We start from the raw sequence: 20,440 nt of genomic DNA on the forward strand, positions 1-20,440 counted from the left end.
GGAGCATCGTCTACCCTGCTGCCTATGCTTCGCTTCTAAGGATATCTTCTCAACGTGCTCATTCTTGTTGCCCTGAAGATCGGGCTTCTCCAGGGATGTCCTTTGTTTTAGATGGCCCCTTTAGCCTTGCTCTCAGACACAGTCTGCTTATGGCAGACATAAGCGTTTCAAATCTGAGAACCATGTTCAAAAGAAAGTCCTGAGAACAGTGTAATGGGATTCTCCAATCTGGAAAACAAAAACAAAAACAAAAACAGCATCAAATACCATCTTGTCAATTTCTTTGTTTCCCCTGTTGCCACATTGGTGTTCTTTTCCTGCCTCAGTTTCTCATTGCATTTTTCCCCCCATCCACTCACAGGCAGTGCTTACGGGTCACTGAGGCTTTTATTCTGCATGTAGAACCGCTGGGGCAGGGGTCTTTCCTGTGGTCACCCTAGAGATTACACTGGACTCCAGACACTAGCTTGGAAGTGAGGTGACAATGATTCGGACCAGTCGCATGATTACAAAGCTGGGGTTTCCAGCGGGGCTCCAGGTGGTCGGGCAGACTGAAGAAGTCTAAGGAAGCAGTGGCATGGGAGGGGCAAGCACTGGGCCGGCCTTGAGCCGCCTTGATGACATCAGGGACGGGGTCTAAGCAGCTGGTGGCTCCAGGGATCTGCATCCACTTTACTTGGCCAGGGGGTTCCTGAAGCACCTGCCGGCAAACTTGCCCAGCTCTTCCTCGATTCTAAGAATCTGGTTGTACTTGGCCAGTCGCTCGGATTGGCAAGGGGCACCAGTCTTGATCTGCCCAGTGCAGAGCCCCACTACCAGGTCAGCGATGAACCTGACTCCCCAGAGCGATGGGACACCATGACTCCCCAACCATTGGACTGGGCCAGCTTACACGCCTGCAGAGACTCGCTCATGGAGCCAATCTGGTTCACTTTGAGCAGAAGGCAGTTTCTCACTGACAGCCTTGGCAGTCCTCTTAGGGTTGGTCACTGTGAGATCGTCCCCAACAACCTGGATGCCTGAGCTAGCTGTGAACTTCTTCCAGACTTCCCAGTCATCCTGGTCAAAGGGGTCCTCGATGGACACCACTGGATACTCCCGGATGAAGGACTTGTACAGGTCAGCCAGCAGGTAAGGGGTGATGTACCTGCTGGCGTCATCAGACTTGAAGTCCAGGTCGTACTTCCCGGACCTGTAGAACTCAGAGGCGGTCACGTCCATGCCGATGACAACCTGTTCAGTGTAGCCAGCCTTTCCAATTGCGTTCTTCAGCAGCTCCAGAGCTTCTTTGTTCTCCAGGATGTTAGGAGCAAACCCGCCCTCGTCACCCACATTGGTGGCACCCTTCCCATATTTCTCCTTGATGACGTTCTTCAGGTTGTGATAAACCTCTGCCCCAATGCGCATGGCTTCGCGGAAACTGGACGCCCCCACAGGGAGGATCATGAACTCCTGCATGGCCAGCTTGTTGCCAGCGTGAGACCCGCCGTTGATCACATTGAAAGCTGGGACTGGCAGGATGACTTCAGCGTTGCCAGCCAAGTCAGCGATGTGGCGGTAGAGGGGCACCCCCCTTTTCTGCAGCACCAGCTTTGCAGACAGCCAGGGACACTCCCAGGATGGCATCGGCACCGAATTTGGATTTATTCTCGGTGCCGTCCATCTCGACCATCAGCTTGTCGATCTCCTGCTCCACCACATTCAGTTTCTTGCTAACCAGAGCAGGTGCGATAGTTTTATTGATGTGCTCGACGGCCTTTGAGACACCCTTCCCCAAGTAGTGGGTCTTATCATTGTCACGGAGTTCCAGGGCCTCATAGATGCCAGTGGAAGCACCGCTAGGCATGGCAGCTCGGAAGAGACCTTTTAAGGTGTAGAGATCAACCTCAACAGTGGGATTCCCACGGGAGTCAAAGATCTGTCGGGTGTGGACCTTGAGAATAGACATGGCTTGTTTCTGGCAGTCGGCGTGCCGCAGAGGAAGAGCACAGAGGTTCCTGCACACACCCTGGAGAGCATTCAGGAGAGACGTGCGCGCGACCCGGGAGCTGAGTTTCTCATTGCATTTTTGATGGCAGCTGTTTGATTTTTCTAGCTGCCATCCTTTCTCATCATCCTGTTTTGCTTTGCTTGGTATACCTCCACCTGCTGTGTACTTGGTATACCCCTCATCTGCTGTGTACTTGGTATACCCCTCACCTGCTGTGTACTTGGTATACCCCTCACCTGCTGTGTACTTGGTATACCCCCCACCTGCTGTGTACTTGGTATACCCCCCACCTGCTGTGTACTTGGTATACCCGTCATCTGCTGTGTACTTGGTATACCCGTCATCTGCTGTGTACTTGGTATACCAGTCACCTGCTGTGTACTTGGTATACCCCTCGTCTGCTGTGTACTTGGTATACCCCCCACCTGCTGTGTACTTGGTATATCCCCACCTGCTGTGTACTTGGTATACCCCCACCTGCTGTGTACTTGGTATACCCCTCATCTGCTGTGTACTTGGTATACCCCCCACCTGCTGTGTACTTGGTATACCCCTCACCTGCTGTGTACTTGGTATACCCGTCATCTGCTGTGTACTTGGTATACCCCTCGTCTGCTGTGTACTTGGTATACCAGTCATCTGCTGTGTACTTGGTATACCCCTCGTCTGCTGTGTACTTGGTATACCCCTCACCTGCTGTGTACTTGGTATACCCCTCATCTGCTGTGTACTTGGTATACCCGTATACCCCTCGTCTGCTGTGTAATTGGTATACCCCCCACCTGCTGTGTACTTGGTATACCCGTATACCCCTCGTCTGCTGTGTAATTGGTATACCCCTCGTCTGCTGTGTACTTGGTATACCCCTCGTCTGCTGTGTACTTGGTATACCAGTCATCTGCTGTGTACTTGGTATACCCCTCACCTGCTGTGTACTTGGTATACCCCCCACCTGCTGTGTACTTGGTATACCCCCACCTGCTGTGTACTTGGTATACCCCTCACCTGCTGTGTACTTGGTATACCCCCACCTGCTGTGTACTTGGTATACCCCTCACCTGCTGTGTACTTTCCACTTAGGCAGAAGAACAAAACCACCAGGAGTGTTAAGAACATGAGTAAACTTCAGGAGACAGAAAATACAGCAGCAGCCTGCACACACAGCCTTCAGGCCACCTTAGGCAGTCTCATTGCCTGCTCCCTGCCAGCTTCCCACTGCAAAAGGGTGTAAAAGAGCCTACCGCAGCCAAAGATGACTGTCCCGGTTTCCTTTGATAGCTACCCTGACTTTTCCCTGGAGAAGGCAGAAGGGCAGCGGCCTGTATCTAAAAGGACAGAAGAGTCAAGAGTGAGACGCTTTAAAAGGCCTGAAAGGCTGCAACGCTGGAGGCCTGGCGCCATCACACAGACCACGCAGCCCAAGTGGCTCTAAGCCCTTCCAGAGGCAGCTGCCGAGGAAGGGTAAGCATCTCTTGGGCACAGCTGGTCTGTAATATCTCGCCCCCTTTGCCGCCTCGAGGGGTGCACTACCTGGATGGCTATGGACCATACCCTCTTCCAGTTGAAGTTCAGTGAAGAAGCTAGAGAGACTGGCCAAGAAGGCAGAGAAGCTCCAAGGCTGAGCGGGCCAAGGTGAAAAAGGCCCTTCCGCAGGAAAAGGTGGCGTGTGCCCACGGATATGCTGAAAACGCAGTCGGCGAGAAGATTGAAGATGAAAACTGGCTCCGGATGGCGACCCGTGTGGATGCAGTATCCTCCAAGGTGCAGATAGCTGTGACCATGAAGGGGGTGACCAAGAATATGGCATAGGTGACCAAAGCTCTTGACAAGGTGCTGAGTGCCATGGATCCTCAGAAGGTGTCTGCAGTGATGGACAGGTCTGAGCAGCAGGTGCAGGACCTAAAAGTGCACACACTGGTAACGGAGGGTTCCATGAGCTCTGCCACCACGCGGACCACACCTCAGGAGCAGGTTGACACCTCATCCGTGCAGATTGCTGAGGAAAATGGCCTGGAGGTCTTAGACCAGCTAGCTCAGCCAGCTTCCAGAGGGTGCCTGTGCTGTGGGCGAAAGCTCTGTGTGCAGCCAGGACGACCAGCTGTCTCTGAGGTTGGTGGCCCTGAGGAATGAGCAGGTCCTCGGCAGGTGTTGCCTCCCTTACTGGTGTGTGCACTTCCATACTGGCGGCTTCTTCTGTCCCACTCTGCGCTCAACTTTGTCCAACCTCAATGCTGCCTTGGCTCTTTTCCAACCTGTCAGGCTGGGTGCCTTAAAACTGAGCGTTAGGTTGGGCAGTGGGCCTCTGTCCTGCAGGGTTACACCCAAGCTTGGATACTTCACCTGGACTTGCTGTGTGTGTTTCTTTCTGTTCTGCATACAGACTTTTGCACAAGTGTGTGGGTGACTCATGTGACTTTGTGGGCCACAGCTGGAAGATGGCAAGTTCTGTGTTGTCCTCTGCTGATGCGGAGTTGACAGGGTTTGACCCTGTGTGGACTTCAGCCCAGTGCTTCAGGGCTTTCAGTTTCTAGTGAACACACACCTGCTGCTTGCTATGGCCAGTGAAGATGAGAGCCACACCTTTGCCAGGCAGCTCCTAGGAGCCTCTCCCCGACCTCTGCAGACAGGAAATCCTGTTGTGTGACAGCCCTGAGTAGGTTCCTGTGGACTTTTGTGTACTAGAGATGTCCGGTGCCACCAACACTGTCTGGGGCCTTTGTAAGGTGGTTCCTCTCCTCCATCTTCCCAAAGCTGAGTTTGTTCTTTGGCTGCCACTGCCCGCCGGCTGAGTTGGCCTGGGCTTTCTGTCCCTCAGCTCCCTTCCCCAGCCCACAGAACTGGCATCCAACCTCTAATTCCTCAGGGAGCCAGTTTACACCTTCATTCTTGTGGACTGCGTTTTCAGCATACCCGTGGGCACACTCCAGATTTTTCTGCTGTCAGGGTCTTCTTCACCTTGGCCTGCTAAGCCTTGGAGTTTGTTTCTGCCTTGGCCAGTTTCTCTAGCTGCTTCACATTTTCCTTCAATTGGGACAGGGTATCATCCATGGCCGGTCAGGTAGTGCACCCTGTGAGTTGGTGAAGGGGACAAGATCTTACGGAGCAGCTGTGCCCGACAGGACCAAGTTTTTTTTATTTATTTATTTATTTTTATTTTTTTGCTTATCAAAAAACTTTTATTCATAGTTGTAGAATTGGGAAGTCTTCTTAAATAGCCACAGCAACTAAGAACCAAGCATTACAATATATGAGCCTATGGGGACCATTCTCATCCAAACCACCACAGGTTGCATAAGTGGTAATCAGTTGCTGGAGAAGAGGTTGAGGGAAGGGCTTCTCCAATGGTTGAGGGAAGGGCTTCAGGCATGCAGTCTTTGGGAGTCAATGCCGCATTGCTGTGTTGGGATTTCCTATGATGTTGCTACCTTTTGAGTCATGTGTGGTTCCCTAACCTCAATAAACTCATTGCTTTGCCAAGCTAGTCTTGAGTAGAATCATTTCTCTTGATGTTTGTGTCTGCTCGTCGGTGACTACACATCTATTCACATCTTAGAAAGAGTCTTATAATGAGTTTTTAAAGGCTTTCTAAACTTTAATATTTCTTTTCATATTTTAAGACTATTCCATCATAGCCAGAACAAAAAGTCCTGTAGTTATGAGATTCAGCACATATTCATTGGCATGTGGGAAGCCTTCGGTCATCTAAGCAGCAAACTTCACATTTGTTAGGAGTCTATCTGTGGGAAGAAGTAGCAGAAGGATGAAGGTCCTGCCAACTCAAGACTGTCTTCTGAGTTAGCGTACAGTGTGAGAGGGCACAGTTTGCTTTCATCTCAACCATTGTAGCTCTAGGCTGATGCAAGCAATGTGGTGGAGACCACCGAGTGTTTAGGACTCTAGGAGGGGCCTCCAGCCATGACATACCTGTGTCCTTTCCCTGCATTCTACCGAGCCAGAAACTCTTTCCCAAGGAATGGTCTCCATAGCTTGAAGTTTGCAAGTCTCAAGACTCTGAGCTCCTACAGTGACACTGGCTTTGGTGAATGACATTAGGTTTATCTATAGGCACAAGGGTGGTTTGCTGGGAGAGGCATGCTATGATAGGAAGGCAGAAGCAGAAAAGGAAAAAGTACTCTTTCCCCCCATGAAGACCTTACCTCAGCTGTGTCTAGAGTCCGGGCAGTTGATGCTTTCTTTGCAGCAGGGCCCAGGTTCTCTGGGCCTCTTTCCCCACATGGACCAGGAGTCTGTACAAATGTGTGAACAGATAACTACTGTGGACAGATAACTATGGTGTTAGCCAATGAAGTTTTCCATTGATCTCTTCCCTCCAATGCCACCACCCAAGGCACCACGATTGGACTGGGGGAAGTTGGGTGGTAGGAATAAGGACTACATTTTATACCCCTTTATTCTCTGGGGTTGTCTCTGCCTAGCCTTCAAGAGCCCAGCTCTTCCGAAGCATCCCTTACTGCTGGAGCTTGGTGTATAAATATTCTCCATCTGTTGTCTATTTGTGTATGGCATTCTATAAATACATTAATTGGTACCACTTCAATTTAACTGTCACTGCTGTCTCTTTTCATGACAAGCTTATATTAAATGGGACAAAATATGATGGAATAAAATAAAACCATCCAGCAATAAGGCCCTATTTTGGTCAAAAAGGAATGTAGCCGGAAGAAAAACTCCATCTTTCGTGGTAAGGAAAGGATAGTTTAGGCTCATCAGAGATAGTTTGTGAGCGAAGTCTAAGAGGAAAATTTCTTAGATGGAGGCAGGGGAAGCTCTCCAGGGGGCCGTTGACAGGAGTAAGTAGGGTAGGTAGAATTCTCAGAAGAGCTGCAGTTTGGGAATGGAGTGAACTTGTTTTCATGTTTTGTTATACTTTTGAAAGGTTGGGCTTATTTTAGACAGCTTTGGTTTTGGTGACATTTCACAGACCATAATCCATATGTACTCCTTTTTGCCTTGAAAGAGTAGCCATTTACTTAACAAGAGAAACCCATGGCACAAACTTCGATTTCAAGCATATTTTAAATTTAATAGAAACTGGGACCGACTGACTGTACAACAGAGAGTACATTCTTACTAGATCCCAACTACATGACCTCTAAGGATAAGGGGAGAAGTCAAATAAAAGCTGTGCTGCTTTGTGTCCTAAGGATTAAATGCCACTGTTTGGAGACTTAGAAACTGACTAAAATTTAGTCTGTGAAGAGGTACTTTATGTGTGCAGATGACTTTAGTCTACTATCAGGATCAAATTGTTTTGTTAGACACAGCAACTGGGGGGGTACTCTGTATGTCCTCCCTGGAATTGGGTGTGGGGGGGTGTCAAGTAGAGAGTCCTCAGAAATACATCAGACCAGAATGGAGATACCAGTTTGATTTCTCTATCCCCTGGCGAGGCTTCAGCTTTGCCTAAGGCCTTCAGTGGATTGGATGAAGCAGTCCCAGCTGGTGGGGATATTCTCTTCTCTCTAGAGGCCACCGCCTGTAGATAACAAACCACTCAGAAACACCTTTGAGTTGGTGCTGATTACAGGGTACCAGAGCCTTGCCAAGTTGACACTAAAGACGAACCGTCATCACTGGTCATGGAGAAACCGTCATTTGAATGGAAGACAATCATCCCGCAGTGCCCTTCAGTGGATTCAGCCTGGAAGGCCTGGCCTGCCCTGATAGTTGCTTTCACTCCATCCCGGGGTCCTTGGGAAGCAAAAGAAAGCCCAGGACATATTCCCTGATGCCCCCCACTTCTCCAGTCCTTAATATTTTAGTAACAATCTGATCTCAGGACACTAGACTCAAGTGTAGAATGTCCTTATATTTTTAATGAAGATACACAGAATGAATAACCAGTCAAACACTGCCTGGCCTCTTTTCCTTTACTTCTGGGGAGCAGGTATAGGAGGTAACTGTGGGAATGTTTGGCCTGGGTTTGGTTCTGAAGAATAATTTGATAGATACTTAAGTAAATGATGGTTTTGCAAACATGAATCATTTACTTAGAGAATGTATGAAAAATAGAGCCATAAAACTGAGCAGAGTTCACTTGGCCAACCAATATTTTTTCTATAGAAATTCTCATTACTGCCTTATAACTTTTGCAGGTAGGGTCATAGTAAATGTGACTCTATATCATCTTCCTTTTGTTCAGTAATTCCCTCTCCCCTCTTCCAGTCTCTGAGTCTTTCTCTCTCCCTCATCTCTCCTCCCATCTCTTCTTGTTTAGTAATTTTGTAGTACTAACTGAATATAGTCTTAGAACGTACAAAATAAGTGCAACAAGCGAACATAATATACATTAGATAAGAAAGGAAATCAATGTGAACTGAAGCTTAGATTCTATATCTAGGCTACTAAATACTGACCTATCAAAAATACAAGGTGGAAGAGAACAATATTTGCTGAATGTGGTTTGTTGGAGGAGGTTGTAGAAATTCTTCTCTTCCATACCTATTTTGAACCTCTCTTCTCTTGTGTGGGTGCATACTGCCAGCTGTATCCTGAAAATGCATGTCTTAGCCTGGCACGGTGGTGCATACCTACGGGAGGCTAAAGCAGTGAGGCTGGCGAGTTCAAGGCCAGCTTGGGCCACACAGCACAGAGCAGAACACTCTTTCAAAAACAAGCGACAACAGAAGAAACCAGTGCTGTAGTTCTGAGCAAGCTGTTCCTTGAAAAATCCATTTTTTTTTGTCTCCAAAACTTGACCACTATACAGGTTAGGAGTTTAAGCATTTTGGTCTTTATTCTCAAATTATATTGACAAGGTGACTTTGAGGTTCTCTGAAAAAAAGCCATATACTGTTCATACTCAGAGTCCCCGAGCAAGTAGTCACATGTTACATCTGGTGAGTTGAGTCAGGACTGTAAGGAACGCCACTCCAGAGTGATGAATGTGTCTCGCTGGTCGACCACAGCAGCCTTTCAGCCTGGGGTGGGAAAGTCTGCTGCCAGAATGGAAGAACTTTAAGCCAAGACCTTTGTGTCTTGACTAAGGATGAAAAACACGAGTGGGCGTGCTTGAATGTGCATGCCTTGTAACCGTTTCTTTAGAGGGTAATATTTCATGTCTTAAAACATCATTTGGAGCAGAGAAATGGAATCTGCTCTTTGGTTTATGCCTGGGTGGGATATGGCTGGGTGCTGTGATATTTGCCCATGGGGATTGAGTTGGGGGTGCTCTGACTGGGACATATTCTTTCTGTAAAATCTTAAGACGTCCCGCCGTTTCTCTGTCCTCAGTGTTCAACCTCAGTCATCTGGCTTCCATATTTCAGAGAGGCATCACCCAGGGATTCAGGGTTCTAGGGAAGACTCTACTCTGCGATGGTAAGAAAGCTCTGTTCCCTCCAAACCCTGCTCAGTGAACGCTGCCTCTGGAGGTTAGCCAGCAAGAGCAGTTCTCGACTTAGGAGCAAAAACTGGAAGTCCCTAGTTACCTGTGGCACTGTCTCACTTCTATATCAAGCTTTCAGGCTATAAAAGCTCCATCTTACACTTGTGGCTTAGAATCCAGCTATAGTTGTGTATGTACGTACTCACTGGACTGAAAAGCTTTACCAACCAACTCTTGATGGCTTTTAATACTTTTTATTCTATCCTACGCAGTCCCTTTTGACCAATCCAATCCCATCCAATCTAGTTCAGCCTAGTGCAGTCCAGTCCGTTTAAGCCTACCCCACTCCACTCTACCCAACCCTGCCCCACCACAGACCAGTGATCTCTTCTCTACTTCAATCCAGCCTCTCCAGTGCAAAGAAAGGCGAAGTAGCTGGATCAACTGTGTCCTCCCTAATCTTATCTAGTCTATTCTGGTTTCTCTACTTTTATTCCGAACAACCTGTCCTCTCCAGCATCATCTTCTACTCTTCTCTCCTAACCATGCTACTTTATCTTATGAAATCTTACATTATTCTATTCACACAGACACATGGACACAGAAACACACACACACACACACATTTTATTTAGAGACAGATGGTCTCATGATATAACCTTGACTGGCCTGGAACTCACTATGTAGACCAGGATGACTTACAAAAATCTGCATATTATTGTCTCCCAAATGCTGGGATTAAAGGCATGTCCCACCATGTCTGTCCCTTCCTCATCCTATTTTTTTCTCTATCTAAAATTCTAATCATGTCTTTATGACATTTTAAATTTTTGTTCTATGTGTGTTATTGTTTTACCTGCTGTGATGGCTATTGGTGGTAGTCAACTTGATTACATCTGGAATTAACTAAAAATCCAAGTGCCTGGGCAGACCTGTGAGGGAGTTTCCTTAGTTAAATCATTTAAAGTGGGAACATCCACCTTTAATTTGGGCCACACCTTCAGCGGTGGCTTATATAAAGAACATGGAAGAAGGATGCTTTGCTCTTTGCCTGCTTGCCCCTGGTCTCACTGCTAACCCATTGTTTCCCTGGCATTAGAACCTACTTCTTTGAGTTCTGACATGTACTGGAGACCAGCTGAGACATCCGGTCTTGTGGACTGAACAGCTACTGAAGGCTTGGACTTTCTGTTGGCAGACAGCCGTGGTTGGACTAGCTGGACCACAACCTGTAAGCTACTCTAATAAATCTTTGCATATGTGTGTGTTCATTCTATCAGTTCTGCCCTCTAGAGAACCTTGACTGGTGTACCCACAGAAATGTGTGTACATTGTGTGCATGCCTGGTGCCTACAGAGTTCAGAAGAGGTTGGCAGATTGCCCTGGAACTGAAGTCACAGATGGCTGTGAGTTAGCTGTGGGTGCTGGGAACAGAACCTGGATCCTCAGCAACAGCAACAAGTGTCCTTGACTGCTGACCTGCCTCTCTGGTCCTGCATTTTAATATTTAGGGAAAACCACCAATTACTTCTAGAAAATAAAGTCAGCAGTGTGTAGCAGCATCATGAATGTTTATGATGAAAAACGCTCTCATGCACTGAACACTGCTGCCTGCAGGTATGGTGCAGGTACAGTGTGGGTGTGGTGCAGGTATACTGCAGGTGTGGTGCAGGTATACTGCAGGTGTGGTGCAGGTGTACTGCAGGTGTGGTGTGGGTATACTGCAGGTGTGGTGTGCGTATACTGCAGGCATATTGCAGGTTTACTGCAGGTGTGCTTCAGGTGTGGTGCAGGTGTGGTGCAGGTGTGGTGTGTGGTGCAGGTGTACTGCAGGTGTGGTGTGGGTGTACTGCAGGTGTATTGCAGGTGTACTACGGCTGTGTTGCAGACATACTACAGCTATGGTATGGGTGTGCTGTAGGTGCAGTGCAGGTGTAGTTCAGGTATGATGTGGGTGTGTTATAGGAGTACTGCAGGTATGGTGCAGGTGTACTGCAGGTGTGGTGTGGGTGTACTGCAGGTGTATTGCAGGTGTACTGCAGGTGTGCTTCACGTGTGGTGCGGGTGTAGTGCAGGCGTACTGCAGGTGTAGTTCAGGTGTATTAGTTCAAGTGTAGTGCAGGTGCCCTGAGTCTGCCAGTAGGTGTAGCCCTCCTCCTATGTACTCTCACATGGTACAAATAGATTCAGAGAGCCTGGATTTATTTATCCATTTATTATTTAACTAGATAGTTCCCAAAGTTGATGTTTTTCATTTTCAGATGTGGGGTAGGTTAAGAAGGAAGTCATTATCAGGTACAACCGGAAAGTTCTGAGCATAGGAACTTGCTCATTCAGAGCTCATACTCCAGTGAAGTCAGTAGGAAGCAGCAGTGTCCAGTAGAGGAGACCTTAATCATCAGGAGTAATGGCAAGAGATGGTATCCATTTGTGCTCAGGTCGGCTCTGGCGGACATGCTAAACAACCCAGAGAAGGAATAAGTTGCTGGCTTCTCCTGCCATCTTAATGTTGCTCCATTGGGTGTTCACAAGCAACTTTTAAAGGAGGGGGTGACTAGGTCTGTAGTTCTGTTTACTTTGGGGTTTCCAGAGTCTGGACTTCTTTATTAGAGGCTGTCAACTGAGGGCTTCAACCACAAAGATTTAGCATCATGTTTTTAAGAGAAAGTCAAAACCAGGGTTAATGAAAGTTAAAAGGCTTTGAGTCTCCCTGTAGGTCTCGGTACAGACACTTGTTTTGTAACTGTCTCTTGCCTGGGTGTGCCAGGTCTTTGCAGACCAGCTCAACCAGAGGAAAAACAAAATAAACACGAGCAGTGGCCGTCACAGCCTGCAGCCTCCTTTTTTCCTACCAGACGAGTCTTTTATCCTCATTAAAATTGAGTCTGTATTAGACATTTTGAATCATCGTAGAAGGTGGAACCCCAGTTTTGCTTGAGCCATGTGTCTGCTACCTACGTTGTCTGGGGAAGCCTTGAACATCCTCTCTTTCTTCCGCCCAAGAATCCAGTTCTCAGCCTCTCTAGGGCATGTTGGAGCCCGTGTGTTCTCCGTTCCCCTGTGTGGAAACAGGTGCTATACCCAGAACGGTACAGAGGAGTTACTCCATGGGCTCCCAAGAGACCCGAAGAATGGGAAGTGCCATGGGGCTGTCTAGATTTCAGACATCAGATCCTCTGAAATGCTCCTAAAGCCTACAGATGTTAGTCATGCAACGAAAGAAAATACAGAGATTCTTGAAGGAGCTGGCAACTGGTCTTAGATGGCCCCAGTCATAGTATGGGTGGACTGCTTCTCTGGCTTTGTGTCTCCAAATGGCCATCACCTGCTCTCTCGTCTTCCCGAGAGTCAGCCCTGTGGATCTCCTCTTTTCTCTACGTGTAGACTCTTAAGATGCTTTCTGTCCCCTGCCATGCCAGTGTGTGGAAACTTGCCCCCACCTCTGGCTGTCCTTTCCAGGCGTGACGGCCTCTAGTGCTGTGTTTCCGCCTTCAGGGCTCTCTGGTAGCACCTCACCTACAAATGTGTTAGCAGTACAAATTGCTGAGCCTTGTCCCGGGACTTTGTTTTGCAGGTCTAGCAAGTCCTCAGGTGCTGCTGCTGGTCAGGGACCCAGAGTGAGAACCACTAATCAGAAGCATCCACTGTCTTCACTGTGGTGCAGAGCTAGACATGCAGGCAAGACACGCACAGACATAAAGCTAAAATAAACCTCAAAAATTATCTATCTATCCATCTATCTGTTATCTATCTATCTATCTATCTATCTATCTATCTATCTATCTATCTATCTAATCATCTATCTTGTATGTGAGTGTGTACACCTGTGGAGGTCAGAGGATGACTTGTGCGAGTGGGTTCTCTTCTTCCATCTTGTGGGTTTTAAGAATCAAACTCAAGCCGGGTGGTGGTGGTGCGCGCCTTTAATCCCAGCACTCGGGAGGCAGAGGCAGGCGGATCTCTGTGAGTTCGAGGCCAGCCTGGTCTACAAGAGCTAGTTCCAGGACAGGAACCAAAAAAAAGCTTCGGAGAAACCTTGTCTCGAAAATTAAAAAAAAAAAAAAAGACTCAAACTCAAGATTGTCAGTCTTGAAGGTAGGCATCTTTACCCATCAAGCTACCTTGCTGTTCTTCATTCTGTTTTCGTTAGGAAACTAAACTCATGTTCATTTCATCTACTGATAAAATTTTAGGTTCAGAGCCCTTTATTGGTCCACCACTCTCCCTTGAAGCCTGTTGTTTTGTCTTGGGCAGTGTTTTGGGTCCTGCATTTTGTAAATCAAGTAAATCAGCTCCATACTATAGATGTTCTTGTGAGTAGATAAACTTCCCTGTGCTGTGAATTCTAAGAAATTCTAGCTGTCACCTCTGCCTGACAAGCTTTTCTTCCTACCAGAATAAGGACCTAAGAGAGGAACATAGCTGATACTCAAAGTGTATTGAGAAGCAGTCGTGACTTGGTTGTTGAAGGAGAAGGGATGTGTTGGGTAAGACACAGGAAGCCTGATGTAAGTGGTTAAATTTGCTAGTGTACACATTTATGTCATCAAAATGTGAGGTTTATTTAATATCATTTATGTTTGGAATGTCTTTATATGTCTTACTAATACTTAATGATGGGTTCTCTCACTTATTCAACAATCCGCGATGATCTTTGTGCGCTGATGCTTTTGGCTATGGCTGACTATTTTTCTACCCCAGACTGGGGTATTCACTCTTTAATTTTCATCACCTGTTTTCCAAACAGGAAATTACTAATGAGTCTATGTCTAGATTATATGCTAATAGTTTTTAGAGTCTCATATCTTGCCATAAAGGGACATAAGTAAAAATCTGCTTAACACTTATTTCTTTCGATGAGTGGAGCTTCACAGTTCACAATTCTCTGGAACAGTGGCTCTAATTGCCATGCAGCTGTGGTGGAGATACATGTCTCTCTTGCAGGCACTGGGCACCAGTCTCCAGCTGAGTGGGTGCCTCTAGTGCCATGCCTTTCAGCAGGCGGTGAAGCCAATGAAAGGGGGCAGAGACAAATCATCCCTGTTGAGCTCTCAGTGAATTACAGACCCAGGAGCAAAATAAACGTCAATATTGTCTCAAGCTCCTGAGTTTGGGGTAGTCTGTTAAAAGCAGTAAATGCTGGCTCATCTCTTTGAAGATGCCTTGACTCTCTTGGTCTGGTCTTCTCTGTATAGGGAGAGGTACTTCTCTATGCTCTCCCAGCTCTGTAGTCATTCACCAGAGCTTGAAGTTTATTAACCCTTGAGGGCAAGGGTCATAACAGATTCTTTTATTAAAGATTCATTTTTTTTATTTTTAAAAGATACCTTTATCATGATTTACGTATGTGTATGTGTGTGTATATGCACACCACCTAAAGTGGGTAGAGAGTGTTGGATCTCTTGAAGATCCAGTTATGGAAAATTGTGAGCGGCCTGATGTGGGTGCTGGGAATCAAGCTTAGGTCCCCTGTAAGCACATACAGGTTCTTAACCACTGAGCATCTGATCAGCCCACTTATTTTTCATTTGTTACCTCTGTGTGTCTATGTATTAGTATGTGCTTATGAATTCAGGTATCCACTGAGTCCAGAAGAGTGTGTTCAGCCCCTGGAACTGGTATTACAGGAAGTTGTGAGCTACCCTATGTAGGTGCTAGGAATCCATCCTGTGCCCTCTGAAACAGTTTGCTCTTAACTGTGGAGTCATAGCTGACATAGTTTCTGTTCTAATGCAGGTATGGAGTATGTGTTGAGAAAATGGTGGCGGAGTTATTTGGCTTTGCATTGCCAGGGCTATTGTGCAGTGCACAGACTTGTAGGGAGGAGAGAGCTGCTTGTTGGCTCCCGGCCGCTTAGCCCCAAAATAATCACATAGAAGCTGTATCGATTAAATCGCTCATTGGCCCATTAGTTCTAGCTTCTTATTGGCTAACTCTTACATATTAATTTTACCCATTTCTATTAATCTGTATATGGCCACGTGGCTGTGGCTTACTGGGTAAAGTTTCGGCATCTGTCTCTCTGCCTCTGCCTTCTTTCTCCCAGCATTTTGCTTAGTTTTCCCTGCCTAGTTCTGTTCTACCCCATCAGGCCAAGTCAGTTTCTTTATGCATTAACTAATAAAAGCAACACATAGACAGAAGGACTTCCCACACCACAGACTCTTATTCTACCTTGACTTTCAGTGTTACATAGCATCTGGAGCAAAGGCAAGTCACATGAAGGACGGTGAGGGCCATAGGTCACAATGAGTAGCCAACGGAAGAACACGCTAGCCTATTCTGCAGTCACTAAGCCATACTCACCAATCAGTTCTGATACTCTATAAAGTGACTTTATGATATGACCATTGCTTTAGAGGGAAACTACAAATTATGGAGACTTGATTACTCTTAGCAGATATGTTTTGTGGACATAAAATATTTTGTAAGTTTGCAATGACTTTCAGTGATTTCATCAACTGGACAAAAAAACAAAACAAAACAAAACAAAACAAAAACCCCAAATCCCAAACACCAAAAACCAAAACTCTGATGATCTTAGGAAGCAAAGTTCTCAAGCCACAGATCTTTTTTTGTTTTTTGTTTTTTAACTCTCTATCATTATCAGCTTTGTTGCAAGGAAATATTTATTTCAATAGTTCCATGGTTACTTATTTCTCTGAAATAAAAGGACATTATGTGGCATGGCTAGAGACTCAGTATCTCCTCTTTGCTCTGAAACTGGCTGAGTGTGCAATCTTGGGATAATCATTTTTAAAATCTCAGTTCTTCCTTTGTGAAATGAATATTGGTGACACTCAGGGCTTGATCCGGTTTGTGTGTGCGGCGAACTCCCTGACCAGCAGGAAAGCAGGCTTCCCCCAGTCATGTTGATTCTTCCCTAGGTCTCTGGGCTGTCCAGCTTCTGGGTCCTGGATGTTGAGGCAGCGTTTGTTGCTCATGGGCTCCCTCTCAAGGTGTGGGCCTCAAGTTAGACCAGTCATTGGCTGGCCACTCCCACAAGTTCTGAGCCATCATTGTCCAAACACATCTTGCAGGCAGAATAGGTTGTGAATATATTTTTTAAAGATCTTGAGTTTTGCAATTACTTTTAACAGGACGTGAAATGTCAATTTGCATGCAAGTCATCTGAAAACAGCATTGTCACAGGGCACTGAATGGTAGACGCTGGTGGATTTTATGACGTGTATTTGATGGTCTCGTGATACTAAACTATTTCAGGTTTTACCCTGCACCTCCCAAATCTGGTCCTCCTTGCCCTGTTTTCTTATTTTCCCTCTTGCTGTCTTTATCGATGATCTGTGTGTGTGTTTTAGTAAGGACAATGACGAACACAGTCCGGGGGTTAGAGTTGCGTTGTGTTTTTCCACAGTGCCTACCTAGTGTTACGACAGCGCCCCGGCACAAGGAGCTCCTTTGTTCCGGGAACCGAGGCCAGTCACTTCTCCCCGTTTTATGATTATGCTCAGGTTGACCTCTGCCTATCTGGTGGTGTATTTTCAACAAAAACAAAATTCTTAACTGTGTTTATTTTTATGATTAACTGTAAAACTCTTTCCATTTAACCTTACCTGTTGGCAGAAGCAGCCCACTATTCTTCCTCCCATGCCCTTGGAGGAAAGACAGCAAACAGACTGACTTCTGGAACCACAGCACGGGCACCAACTTAAAAGGAGGGCTTTGGGATCTGTTTTGAGCCTGTGTAAGATTCTCCAATAACAAAGAGGATGCTCAATTTAGCTTTTAAGGTGTTCTCCTTTTCTTAAGCATTTCTTTCCTGCGTCCCTATTCCAACCTTGGGGATTCTCTAGAATAGACACCCCTTCTGAAATTATTTCAGAATTCACTTGAGATTGTTTGGAGGAACAGTGGGGGGATTAATTCATGGGTGGCCAGGGAAATTCTTACTATTTAATATTGTGATCTTTAAATAACTTAATAGATACTTGTCTTGATTAAAATTGCCTATTAAACACGATAGCTTTGACAGACATTGGATGTGCAGTAAGTCATTCCTCTCTTAGTACTGTAATATTTCATTTGAGTGGGTTTCTTAATCAATAAAGAACACTTAAGTTCTTAGAGAAGCACAAGGCATTCTGATTGATTTGTGCAGAATCCTTATGCAATGTTTGAGTGATGGGTGGTTTAAAAAATAAATTGTATTTTTGGGCAGGAAAACAACGTTAGATAATTGATGAAACTGGTCATGATTAACATATAGACTGTAACAGAAGCACTGCGTTTAGAAGACGGTTTCTAATAAGGAGGCCAAGGATGCTCAGGGAAGCCAGGCCAATAGAATAAAATATTAAGTATGTGGACACATGGGCATATGCTAGTTCCCCTTGATGGCATCCACTCTTCTTCTGTATTACCCACAGTTATGTGATCTTATTTTGAGTTCCTTCTGGGATACTCTGACGTTCTCAGGTTTATTTATTTATTTATTTTTGTTTTTTCGAGACAGGTTTTCTCTGTGGTTTTGGAGCCTGTCCTGGAACTAGCCCTTGTAGACTAGGCTGGTCTCGAACTCACAGAGATCCACCTGCCTCTGCCTCCCAAGTGCTGAGATTAAAGGCGTGCGCCACCACCGCCCGGCCATTCTCAGGTTTATAGAGTTCATTCTAACCCTTGCCTCTTGCCAGTGAGTGCATTTCTTCCCTCTGATTGGCTATAGAATATCATCCTATTGTGTTCAATAAAATCTCAACACTTTAAAAAATATTTAATGTGTGTGTGTGTGTGTGTGTGTGCGCGCGCGCGCGCGTGCGCATGTGTGTATATATTTCAGGCCACACGGATTTGAACAAGCATGCCATGGTATGCATGTGGAGGCCAGAAGCCAACTTTCAGGAATCGGTTCTCTCCTTCTGCTGTATATATCATGGGGATTGAACTCAGGGCATCTGGCTTGACAGCGGGCACTGTCCCTGCTGATACCTCACTGGTCCAATTGCAGTATTTTTATTACAACCATTAGAACTTGAAATTCCACTGTAAAATGGAGCCAGGAGACCGTCTGACTGTTGGGATCTACATAGAAGTAAAGTCATGAAAACTGTGGATCTCTAAGTGTGTGTGTGTGTGTGTGTGTGTGAGAGAGAGAGAGAGAGAGAGAGAGAGAGAGAGAGAGAGAGAAGAGAAGCACACAGACACACAGAGAAAGGAGGGGGAGAGGGAGACAGGGAGAGGGAGGAGCAAGAACTGGAACACAGCAGGGACATAATTTGGTATCCTGAAGTTCTTGAGTCTTGGTGTATTATAGCCACATATGGCTTCAAACATTTCAATTTTGTGAGCCGGTACGTTCCGTTCTGCACTTGAGCATGTCGGAACTGGTTTTTGTCATATGTCACTAATCTGCCATGAAAACGCAGTGCAAATATGGAAAGGAACTACATTATCAGGGTCCGCTGAACAATCAAACAGTAAGTAATAAGAGTTGACAGAGACAGGAAATTGAAGAAAGTAGAGAGAGAGAGTCAAAAGGGAAGGCTTACGGTGTAAATGCTGTCACGTGCTGGAGAACACTGCTGCTGTGTGGCTTGTGGACGTGGGAGTCAGGATGCCTGCCCAGGGATAAGGGAAAGGGCACTGTCAGGAGCTAAAGGAAGAGTGGACAACTTCCTTTGCCCATGAAAGGCATTTCTGGTCACTTGGGCATGTTACCTTGGAACCTACCGCTCCTCCTCCCACGCCGCACATCCAAACAGTCGTCTTGTCCTGCACATGTCCTTCCACCGTTACTCTCAGCTTCCTGCCTTCCTTCGTGCCTCCACTGCCAAGAGCTTGGCCCACGTGCTTGCTATTCATTTCCTGGAATCTGTAAAGGCCACCTCACTGCTCTCGTGCCCACAGCCTTCCCCTGTAGGCTCCACTCCCAGTCCGCTGCCAGATTTGTTAGCCCCGAGGCTTGGCTCTGATTGCGAAACAGCCACACGCAGCGCAGGACCTGGGCTGGGAGCTAGAGCAGGCTCCAACTTGCCTTCTGATGCTGGGGAAGATCTTTAACTTCTCTAGGTGTGGGGAGCTGATCTTTGAGGACAGGGATTGTTAGATCAGGCACTCGAATGTTCATTTTCTCTACCACTGCTTAAACTACAAAGGTCCCCCCTCCCCCGCTTATTTTTTTGTTATGTTAGCATTCTTAGGCTAATAGAAACGAAACCCTTCCTGACTCTGAATGCTGCTACCTTGCATATTTCTTCCTTTGCTCACCTTACCCAGAATCCTTTAGCTTTCTCGGTGAAAGTCCTGTCCATTCTCTTAAGTCCAAGATCAAATACTGTTTGAAGCTTTCCTGAATTCCCAGAATTCAGCCTCCTTGCCCCTTCATCTCCATCTTAGTGCCATTTGTCATGAGCTGCACTTTTGTCCACATCTTGCCTTTTGCCAAATTACCAGCGATTTCAGGATGAAACCACTGTCATATTTATCAGTCACTGTTGCCCTAAAGATATCAAGCACAGCAGCTATGTTTTTTAGAAAATGCTTTAAATGAGAATATGTATTTTGTTGAGGCCTTGCCCATTTAGACATCTTGTAACGCCTATACAGTAGTTGGGTAGTATTTGTCTGCCAAATAAGGTCACGTGCTAATTAAAGCTATGGCCTTTGGAGCTCGTTGGTATTGCTACTCTTGCATAGACCCCGAGTGCATCGGCAGTCAGTCCTGGGTAAAAGTCTCATCAGGGTCCTTAAGTATCGCGTGAGGCCACGCCAGTCCTTCTTTCCTTGGTGTGAGTAGGTTAGCAGAGAGCTTATGCTGGGCAGAACAGTGTGCTCTCCTCTGTTCTTCCTGACAATAGAGAAAACTGGGGGGAGCCTAATTCTGAAGGAAAGAGCACATACAGAGAGAAGGAAGAGTGGGAAAAACCGTGGATGGGAAGGGGGAAGGGGGCAGAGATGACAGTGTTCTCCATAATCCTTTTATAGCAAGACGATCAATTCCAGGCCTGTGAACCGGTTGCCCTGCTGTGGTGAGGCTGAATATTGACAAAGCCAGTGCCATGGCCAGCAGCTTAGAATTATATGGCTCTATACTACTTTGAACCATGAACCTCGAGACCTTCCTCTGGAGGGAGAGGGAGGGCTCG

General features: G+C 46.4%; 2 pseudogenes; one reads left to right on the forward strand and one right to left on the reverse strand.

Annotated features, from left to right (window-relative positions):
• Positions 1–377: 377 nt before the first annotated feature.
• LOC126503245 (alpha-enolase-like) lies at positions 378–2,046 on the reverse strand (annotated as a pseudogene).
• Positions 2,047–3,530: 1,484 nt separating this feature from the next.
• On the forward strand, positions 3,531–4,634 carry LOC126503237 (charged multivesicular body protein 1a-like; annotated as a pseudogene).
• Positions 4,635–20,440: the final 15,806 nt, after the last annotated feature.

This window comes from Alexandromys fortis, unplaced genomic scaffold (assembly GCF_014885135.2).
Source record: "Alexandromys fortis isolate MF-2015 unplaced genomic scaffold, M_Fortis_MF-2015_v1.1 scaffold_52, whole genome shotgun sequence".
NCBI classification, from domain to species: domain Eukaryota; kingdom Metazoa; phylum Chordata; class Mammalia; order Rodentia; family Cricetidae; genus Alexandromys; species Alexandromys fortis.